The sequence below is a fragment of the Arachis ipaensis genome, chromosome B9 (assembly GCF_059453495.1).
Source record: "Arachis ipaensis isolate K30076 ecotype BB chromosome B9, ASM5945349v1, whole genome shotgun sequence".
Classification (NCBI taxonomy): domain Eukaryota; kingdom Viridiplantae; phylum Streptophyta; class Magnoliopsida; order Fabales; family Fabaceae; genus Arachis; species Arachis ipaensis.
In genome coordinates this window covers 37808153-37817790 of record NC_142444.1, presented here as the reverse complement: position 1 = coordinate 37817790, position 9638 = coordinate 37808153, and positions in this window count along the sequence as shown.

Sequence of the window (9638 nt, the reverse complement as noted above, 5' to 3'; positions counted from 1 at the left end):
AACAACATTCTATTTGTATTAAAACCTGAGTAGGATATAATTATAGTAGATGATGAAAATTTAATTAATAGGTATTTTTCTTATTCATTGTAAGAGCAATAATTTAAATTTGATGTATTTAGCTATATGCTAACGTTACTTGTGATGGGTTTTGGCGATTGTAAGCTATAAGTTAATATGTGTTATTTATATTGATGTCAGATTTAAAAAAATATGTTAGAATCCCAATAAATCAATTTAATGAAGGATGAACTAATGAGTTTTCTGATGTAATAATCCATGTTCTATAATTCAACAGAATAATAAAAATCTGAATTGTATTTACAAATATATGTGAATAAGTCACTTCACCAATAAAGGGCTTCTGTAATGCAAACCAATAACTTACTAGTTGAAATATCATATAAATTGTGTCTGGGTTGCTTATTTTTGAAAAAATTTATTGTATAACAATACTCAATATAATTTTCTTTCTTTTTTGTGAAGATATAAGGTAACATGATTAGGTTAGATATAACCTATTAAAACGTAAGAGTATGTGCATTGACGCTGTTTTTTATCCATAAAAAATTGGTATTGACCAGTGGTCACTCATGAAAATTTCTTTCCACACAATTGCTTTATGCATAACTGCTCTACCCTTTGCTCCCTTCCCAGTACAAGTTTTCACTAATTAGCAAAGTTCTAAAAACTGGTTCAGACCGGCCAGTCGAACCGGTTGAACTGCGAACTGTTGCAAAAAAATGAATCGGTCAGACGTCAAAACCACCACTTTTAAAAACTGTCATTAAACTGTCGAACCGTGATCCGGCCAATTTTTTGAATTATGAAGCAAACGCTGTCATTTAGTTGGTGCTGAACCCTAACTCCGCTACTCTAATCCAGCCCTAACCAAACTCCAGACTCCAGAACACGCTCTCTGCCTTTCTCACACTCAGTCAAGAGCTCCTCTCATCGAGCCCCTGGTCCTCCCCCACTTCCGTTCAGCCACCGCCTGCTCCCTCACTTCCCCTCCATCGTGTAGCAGCCATCGCAACTTTCCTTTCCCTCCATCGCACAGCCACTGTGCGAACGTGGAAGCCTCTGTCGCACAGCCACGGACCCGCCGGCGCTAGCTTTGTTCCACCGCAGCCACTGTCCCATTCGGAGGTGCTCCTTGTCTCGGTGTCTCCCTTTTGCATGCTCTGTTCAAGGCTTCTAGCTTCGAAGGTGCTCTCTTGCGTCACCATCGCGCTCACATATAGGAAGAATCATCGCAAGCGCTACCGTTTCCTCCTCCTCTCGGTCAAGCTGTCATCCGCTTCTCAGGTGTGTCGTTGTCTACTTCTCATCTATCCTACTCGTTGCAGTCCTTGTCGTCTGCGACCCTCAGTCACGCCGCGTCCTCCATCTTAGGGTTTGTAGCTTTTTTCTTTTAATTTATGTATGTTTTGGTAATTTCTGATGTGTTATATTTATTTCTCTGTTTGGTTCTACTAGGCTACTATTTTTTGTGTGTTGTGATTTTATTATTTTAATTTACTGATTATTGATTATTGAATGTGTTGTGATTATTAATTAGCTTTGGTTCTTCTATGCTGCTATTTTATGTGTCACTGTATTGCTGATAATAATACCTCAGTTAGTAAAAATGAATTATGGCACGATGCTGATCAATATGGATTATCTTAGTTTAATGTTGCTGAATCGAAATTATGTGTTGCTTTACTAAGATTTTGAGGATCACATTCTAATAATTGACCTTGCATATTAGTAACTGAGCTTTTAATAGAATTTAGAGGTGCTGAAATTTAGGTTGGCAGGGTTAGAAACTAGAATTTACCTGTAACTTTGTTTTATATTTCCAGCTCTGTTCAATGGCAAAGTAGACAAATGTAGAGTCAAGTTTTGTGATTTACATCTGCTTGGATTGTGGTTGTTTTGATGATTTATTGAGTAACAAGATAAAGGAGTATTAAAATATTAAGTTTAGCTCTGGGTTATTGTGAAATTCTTTTGCTTTTCCTGATTTGTTTTGAGTCTCCTCAAGTTAATACAATTTTAATATAAGCCTGGAGGTTTGAGTCTCCTCTTGATTAGAAATTTGTGATATGTTAGGTGGCAGGTTAGATTTAGGTGGCGATATGTTTGAGCCTGCAGCTATGGAAAAATGAGATTTCAGAACTTCTAGTTTGTGTTAAATGATGTGGATTGTACAGCTGCTATTTCGAGGAACTTTCATTCTTTTTTTTATGACGAAACCTTCATTCTTTTTTTTGTGACGAAACCTTCATTCTTTTTCTTTGTTGCTTGGACAAATTTAAACCAGTTAGAATTGGTTTGATATTTTTTGATGTAATTGCTTTATTGATTAATGTCATCAAAGCAAACATTTATAGGATGAAGAAAGAATTTTGGTTTCTCTTATAGCAAACTTTGAAAGCAAAAGCTTCTGTTCATTAAAATATTTAAGTCTGTACTTTATCTAAAGATTTTAAGATTGTAGTTGATAACACTTCATGTAGTGTTTTAAATTTAAAAGATATTTTAAAATTTATATTAGACTATAATTATGTTTTAAAGTGTTTATTTATAATTTATTTATTATTTTAATATAAAACAATTTTTTTGGTTGGACTACAGTTGAACCGGTTGAACCATTAAATCAGTGAACCAATGACTGAAGCGGTTTGATGACCAGTTCAGTTTTTAGAACCTTGCTGATTAGTGTATAGTTCATGCTTTCCAATGACACTTAGCTATATAAATCCATCATGTCTGGACTTTATCTAGCGATCATTACATAGATATATGAAATTTTATCCATGAACCTCACTGAATTTTTATCAATATCATCAGTATGCATTTTATTGAGACCCAGCCTAGCATAAATTGTCATTTTAAGGTATTTTTTCTGCATATATTATAGCATTGAACCTTTTTTGTTATTTAATAGATTTTTCTTTGTTGTATATTAATACTATGCTACATAGAAAGGATATGATTTGTAGAATTCACAAATGGTTTAGTGTAAGAGAAATATTTCAAATTCTACTTTTATGGAAAATTGTACTTTCTTAACCTATGATACAGTTGGACTATTTTTAAACACAAGTCAAGATGAGATATTCTCATTTATTGCTATCTTCGTAATACAAAAATTATTTGAAAGTCCCACTATAGCTAAAATATAGCTAAAAGTGCCACTTCTTGTCTTAAAACATAAGAAATATAGTTTAGGTAGGCTTTACTAAAATTTGGAGTTCCATATAATATATAATTATGGTATTATAAACTTTTTAACGTCCCTATACTAAACTGAACATAATAGGAAATCTAGATTAACTTATACATTTATCATGTTTTTTTGCCATTTTATATTAAATTTATACCGTTTATCCATTAATAATATTGTGATGTAGATTTGTTTGATATGAAAATAATCAAATTTTAGTATTTTGATTCTATTGGTCTATTTTTTTTAGTGATATCCACCACCATCAAAACCATTATAAAGCAGTGTATTGTTGTGAATGACAAATCATTTGAAAGTAACAATTATATATTAATTTTTTGATGCATTGTCCCATGCTAGAAATTCTTGTATATAGTTCATGTATCTGTGAAAGAAACAGGATTTTATTTGACTGACACATCACATAATTATTTGATTTTAGTTACACACTAACTCTCACATAAGTAATTCTGTGATGAAATCTGAACCACCAATTACCATTTGTGCTGGTCATTCGTAACATTAATTTAAGTATTGGTCCAGTTAACAGATATCTTGTTACGATACATACACACTAAGGTGACATGAACACACTTGGTTACTTATTAGTTTTTTTCTTGTAATATCTTTTGACTATATAAAGAATCTTTTCTACATTTTTCAATGCTTAAAATGAATATGGTATACCTCGATATCTATTATTCATATTAGGTTTGGCCTTGCTTTATACATTGTTTGGGACATTTGTTGTTACTGGCTTCTTTCTTTCAATTAACTATTTTTTTCTGCAGTTAAACAAACACATTGATTTACACAGAAACTGTAAAAAGACTAAACTGAACATGTGAATCAGATGATCGTTAAATTCATATGTGAAGATTTGGTCAAAACAACTATGTTAACATCTTTAAACACATGATCTCTCTATCCAGTGGCCTATGCATCCATATCATTCACTATTTAGTATAAGGAACACTCTTATGACGATGCCATATGTTTAGGCATTCGATGCTATGCACATTGCCGATCTGAAACAGATCTCTTACTCATATTTCCTAATTCAATGGTTAACACTTCTATCAATATCTTATTATATAGATTGCCGAAAACACTGATACTATATCACTTGATAGACTGACTAAACAAAAAGTTGGTTGCATAAATATGCACAATTAACGCAAGACATTAGTATTTAATTTTATTAATATGCAACAATCGACTTTATAGTTAACGTGATCAAGGAGATCCCATCTTAGCTAAACGGCTGGTGTATATACTAATGAATCAACCAAAAAGTAATTAAGTTAGATGAATAGGATTCGATTTTGCTTTCAATCCATATCAGAAGGTCTATGATATTCGTTTAGGTTGTTTTGATTTTCTCAGATTTCCTCATTCAATGGTTAACATTGCTATCATGTCTTGTTATATAGATTATCGAAACCACTGATACTGTGTCACCTAATAGCCTAACTAAACCAAAAGTTGGTTGTATAAATATGCATAATTAATGCAAGACATCAGTGTCTAATTTTATTAGTATACAACAATTGACTTTATGGTTAACGTGATCAAGGAAATCCAATCTTAGTTAAACAGCTGGTGTATATACTAATGAATCTAGCAAAAAGTAATTAAGTTACATATCCAGGACACTACACGTACAAATAACTTCAAACTTATATAAAATTAATTTTTTATATACATAAAGTTCGTCCTGTGCACAATCCAAATGAGATAGAAGTCCTAATTACATGTTCCTATATATGACAACTAATGATTTACATATCCACTGACATATGCATCTGTGTCATTCACTAATCTGTATAAGGTATCTATTGATCATGATTTTAGATGTTGAGATACTCATTGGTCTAAGCACACAGTCAATCTGATACAAATCTCTTGCTCAGCTGTTCAAAATCAGGGGATTGTAGAAAATGCCTTTTTGAAGTCTTCTCACAAATTGCCAAGTCAGAAAGTTGGTTGTCTTTTACTTTTTAGTATACAATAGCAGAGTTTATGATCAACTTATTCTAGACAAAGCAACCTTAGATAATTGGCATATTTATATAGCAATGAATATTTCAGAAACTAACAAAATTATTTGTTCAAAAAAAAGAATAAAAAATATTCTACACTTCAAATTATTAGAAGGTACATCTTGATTATGCTTTTACATAATATGATTATTATTTATTAATAGCCCTAAATTCTGCTTCAGTAATAAATTGACATCTATGCAAAACATTTATATCTGTCTTACATGAATTGACCAATTGAATTTAACTTAGTGTTATTCACCACAGTTTGATTTTCTATAAAACTGATTAGACTCTAATCTTTTAAACTTTTCTGATAACATGATTCAGTATTTTGACTTATTCAATTAGTTTAAATTCATTTGGTATTTAATTAATATTCAGATTCTATTTTATATCAGACATGACAAATGACCAAAATCTTTGCTTCAAAGTCAGTTAGATGGAAGTCATGTATTAGCCAAAGTCAAACAAATTATTACCACCAAAATGAATATTGTTATTTCACTATTGTAAACTGTGGTTAATATCAATTAGAGTCTCCTTCATTTAGATATCCAAGAAAATATCTATATTATAAATTGTGGTTAGTATCAAATCATTGTTATAATAAATTGCTCTATATAGATGAAATCCAGCTTGTGCATATTCAATATGAGATAGAAGCCTTGTTAGTTTATATTTTCAAAGGCTAATTATAGTATGAAGTCTGGATCATATAAATATATAGACATTGTTAAAAATTTGGACTTGCTATTAGTACTGACAAAGTCTTAATTGATGGGGTTAATCCATATCAATACAAATTGAAATACCAATAGAAAATAGAAATAAATTATCCATTAAGACATACATTAGTACTCAAAATGCTAGCAGGTATAAATCAATACTAATTTATATATTACATAACCAAAAGGCAAATCATCATGTCTAATATCCAAACTATATCCAGATATTAATTAGTGTCAATAATCACATTCAATGATCTGCATCTTTTGTCTCTTGCTTCCCCTTATGGTTTAACTTGTTAGTGAAAAGTTGGAAATCTTTTTCATTGTCAATGTTCAATGACATTGTTTGTTTAACCCCATTGGGAGCTCTCTTTGTTGGGGTCTTGCACTTGAAGCTTATGACAGAATCCTCCACAACATCCTGCCCAATATATAAGTGTATATTATGTTAGTTGACGATAAACCAATCATTTCTAGTTGTGTTTGCTTATAATCCGTATGTACTTGAGATACACATCATAGAGCATTGAGAATTATTATCAGACTTAACATTAACCATAGGAGTTGAAACATCCATTAAATTACTGAACCTAGCTCCTACAGAGAGGCACATAATAATCCTTCCTAGATATTGTAGGCAATATCTTAATTTCTTGATTAGTAGGTTATACAACTATAGATATATAAGATACATACAGTTAAGACATTAGAAGTAAGACAATTTTTTTTTTTTTACAATCTCTTCATCATCACATATTTTCATAATAGTGTAAACTTGGTCATACTTGTTGATGTTGGCAGTTTTAACATTAATTTTAAAGAGTAACTTCTTGTCCATCATGTTATCAAGGGTTGGGGGTAACCTTCCCCTTCCACATACTACAAATGTTAAAGAATTATCAAATCATAATTAGTGTATATGCAAAAAAATACCCAAAAAATTTGATATCTAAAAGGGACATATGTTGAACAAATTTTCTTCATCCTTGATTTGTTTAGCTTACCTCCCTATAAATTGTGTTGTTTCCCTATCCCACATTAGCAGAGTAATACTTTCTGTTCCATCATAGGTCATAACTTCAACCCTGTGCCTATTATAAAACATGCAAAAACCTTAGTCAAAAAAGGAATTCTTCATAATAAAGTCCACTGCCAATAGTTCAACAAACCAACAAAATATCTTCTATATTTTACAATTCATGCCAATAATTTAATTTTCTATTAAACTGCATCTGAAATGTTTTGAAATACATTATTCTTTGAAATTATTTTTAATGATATGATAATTAACTCCATGTGTTACACTTAAGGGATACACTGCCATGTGTGTGACCACACTTGGAACATTCATATCAATTTTCAATGAGTGTTTCTACTTTCTTTGGACACTTCCTACACAATTTGTAAAAATAGTCGCTCTTGCCAGCATTGATAGAGACAATGGTTCCGCTAATCCACATAGGACCTTTCTGCACCAACTCCAAGTGAAAGTATCAAACCACTATGGTTGAATTCGGTGAATGCCAACTACAATTAGTTTTAAGAGTGTTATCTAACTGGACCTCTGTTGAATTGATTGCGTCCTTGATGAACGAGACTTATTCGTGGTCTAGAATTCCACTAATGAATTCTCATTGTAAAGTATAGTTTCTAAACCAAACAATAGTCCTTTCATACAAAAATTTGGTTGTCACATGTACAAAACCCCCAAATAAGAATTAACCGGAGTATTTAGACTCCGGGTCGTCTCACGAGGAATTGTAATGAAGTGAATGATTATTGGCTATGAAGGGGTAAAGGGGGTTTGATTGATAAGAGGGTAAGAAATTAAATGACAAGAAAAGTAAAGAGAGCAATTAAAGAAAGCAATTAATAAAGAGAGACATTCATGGCAAGAATTGAGAATATAGGCTTTCTATCCTAGTCATATAATGATTAATTCATCTCATTTAGTCAACTTCAACAAATAGGGAGAATGTCAAACAAGACTAATTAATCATGTCACAAATATAAATAAGAATTTATCTTATTACGTCATCCCCGAAGATAGAGGAAGGTATCATGTTATCCTCATACTCGGAGAAAGTCTAACAAGACTAGCTAATCTCAATCCAAAAGTCCTAATCAGCTTACTAATTACATTAGCAAAAGATTAGCGTCAATGGAAACAATATTAGCTAACAACTCTAGATCACCAACATGAGTTGGGTTTTTATGACTCAAGATTGCCTAATTACTCTTTCCAAGCCAAGAATGCTCAAAATCTACTCTAACTTCCTTCCAAGTATTTTATCAAACACTTGGAAGGCATACAATGAAAGCATAGTAAAAGTATAAGAAATATAAATCTACCAACTACTAATTGCAAGAAAAGTAAATCACAACTCAAATCAACATCAAAAGAACATCAAACATCAAATCTTATTAAAGAAAAATCCAAATCCAACAAGTGTTCATCAATCACAAAAAGATGCTCAAAAGAGGAATTAACAAGAGAATCAAGAAGATTACATCACTAGAGCATGGAAATGTAGAAGAAACAAGATGAAAGCAAGAAATTAAACATGGATCTATGATAATCTAACCTAAACCTAACCTAATTCTAGAGAAAAGGGGGAGCTTCTCTCTCTAGAAAACTAACTAAAGGCTCATGTTGGCTAAACTAATTGCTCCCCCTTTGCCCAAGCTTAATTCTACATGAAATAGCATTAGAAATGAGTTGGGTTGGGCCCAAAGTGCTTCAGAAATCGCTGGGGGCGATTTCACTTTAGTGGACCACGTGCTCAATCGGCGCGCACGCGTACATGACACGTGCGCGCCCCTATACACGAAGCAACATATGAAAAATTTTATATCATTTCGAATCCCCAGATGTTATCTTTCCAACGCAACTGAAACCGCCTCATTTGGACCTCTATGGCTCAAGTTATGGTCGATTGAGTGCGAAGAGGTCGGACTTGACAGCTTTACGGTTCCTTCATTTCTTCATGAGTTCTCCCACTTTGTATGCTTTTCTCCTCACTTCTTCCATTCAACACTTTTCTTATGAACCTGAAATCACTCAACAAATACATTAAGGCATCGAATGGAATTAAAGTGAATTGAATTTAGCTATTTTAAGGCCTAAAAAGCATGTTTTCACATTTAAGCACAAATCAAGGGAGAATTGCAAAACCATGCTATTTCATTGAATAAATATGGGAAAAGGTGATGAAATCCCCCAAATTAAGCACAAGATAAACCACAAAATTGGAGTTTATCAAATCTCCCCACACTTAAACTAAACATGTCCTCATGCTAAAATCAAGAAAGAAGCAAAGGGACATTAACATTTATTCAATGCAAACTAACTACATGCAACCTATCTATATGCAATCTATCTACATGAATGCATCCACTTAGTCAAAATAAATCAATTCCCAAGAATACATATACAGACACAAGGGCTAAGACAATAACAATCACTCAACCCACAATTGAATTGAATTATTAAAAAGATTTTACAAACTTGCAAGAAAAGAGATGATCATGGGTGGAAACATGTAATTGAGCGATCGAACCCTCACCGGATGTGTATCCGCTCTAGGCACTCAAGTGTATGGGGTTGATTTACTCAATTCTCCCCTAATCATGCTTTTCAAGATTTGTTTT